We start from the raw sequence: 1,939 nt of genomic DNA on the forward strand, positions 1-1,939 counted from the left end.
ATTCCACAACCAAAGGCACTTCAGGCATTCGTGAGGTGGTGGTAGTGATGGTGAATATTTTTGGAGACCAGCAGTGGCATTCCCAATGCTTCTAAAATCACCTGGTAAGGGTGGGGATCTTTCTGGTTCTGGATGAGGGGTTCTGATGAAAATTATGGTGTCAGATTCTGGGGTCTGATTGCCTTGCTCTTAGGGTGGGCCCAAGCCCCCCCTCTGGCAGAAGAAGTCTGCTCCTCAAAGGCAGCCCTGGGATTGACTCTGGAATGACCAGGTGGTTGTGCCCAGTCTCCCTGTTAACTCTGGCCATCTCAAACTTTGGGATGACTCACAGATTCTTCCTCTTTTCATGTTTTTGGACAAGCTGTATTGTCTTTTTTTTAACTTATCTGCTAATTACACTTCGGGTCAACCTTGACTCTACTTTGGCCACTGTAACTGTGTTTTGATATTTTTTTAAAATTTATTTTTTGTATTTAGAAGGTACAAGTACTTTGGTACTTTGTTTTCTTTCCTTTACATTTTTTTTTTTTTTAAATTTCCATAGGTTCTGGGAGAACAGGTGGTATTTGGTTACATAAGTACTTTCCTTAATGGTGATTTGTGAGATTTTGGAGCACCCATGGCCCGAGCAGCCTACACGAACCCAATTTACAGTCTTTTATCTCTCACCCACTTCCCACCTTTTCCTCCTCAGTCCCTAGAATCTATTGTATCATTCTTCCTTTGCATAAGAATCCTCATAGCTTAGCTCCCACTTATGAGTGAGAACATATGATGTTTGGTTCTCCATTCCTGAGTTACTTCACTTAGAATAATAGTCTCCAATGCCATCCAGGTTGCTGTGAATGTCATTAATCCATTCCTTTTTATGGCTGAGTAGTATTGCATCATACACACACACACACACACACACACACACACATATATATATATACACATACATATATATATACACACACACACACATACATATATATATATCTCACTAACTGTGTTTTGATTTTCTTCTTTTTTCCTGGCAGCCTAACATTGCACCGTCTCTGATTTTTGACTTCGAACACTTGTCTTGATGCTGACTACTTAGTTTTTTCTGTCATTGCTAGCATATAAGAAGAAAGAGGATGGCACAGGTGGATGGCTCAGAGAAAATTTCCTGTAGGAGGTAGGAATTGAGCTGGGCCTTGAAGTTTGGGAAACATCCTAACACATGGAGACAGTTGGAGAGGGGACCTCAAGCAGCAGGAGCAAGAGCAAGGCAGTACAGTGTGGAGTCGTAGAAAGCCATGGTTCTAGAGTTCAAAGTGTGAGTCGGCTCTGATGCTTACAAGAGTCAGAGTGCTTACAAGAACCTGACCTTGGGCAGGTTCCTTAACGTCTCTGGAGCTTGGCTTTCTTACCTGTAAAATGGGGATAATACAACTTACTCCTCAGAGTCACTGGGACTATTAAATACTACATATAAAAGCAACTAGCATGTGCCCCTGGCAAGTTCTCAATAAATGTTGATTTTATGTCATTTCACGCTGCCCACAATGCTGGTTAACTTAGGTGGGAGAAAGAGCTAGAGAGGGGAAGAAACTCCTGTTCCTGCTGGAGCCTTTTGCCTGGTCAATTGCTCAATGCTGAGTAAAGAGAAAGCTTCCTAAACAGATGTGTCTGTCCCTCCAGGGCCGGTCCTTAAAAGTCTTGATTCCTGGAGCTTGCACATGGGGCTAATGCTGCGTTATCTTGCCCTTGTTAAAACACAGCCTGGGGATGTAAAGAGATGTCAACTCCTCCCCCTCCCAAGTGCCTGTGTCCCTCATCCTCCCTCCCTGGGGTGGTATATTCCAGCTGTTGTAGGCTTTCTGCATTTAACAAAAGGCGTCATTATGGAAACACCTGTATTATATTCAGTTCAGGGAGACCCTGATGTTGAGAGCAGCCTGGACTCATTTGC

This window comes from Chlorocebus sabaeus, chromosome 8 (genome assembly GCF_047675955.1).
Source record: "Chlorocebus sabaeus isolate Y175 chromosome 8, mChlSab1.0.hap1, whole genome shotgun sequence".
Classification (NCBI taxonomy): Eukaryota; Metazoa; Chordata; class Mammalia; order Primates; family Cercopithecidae; genus Chlorocebus; species Chlorocebus sabaeus.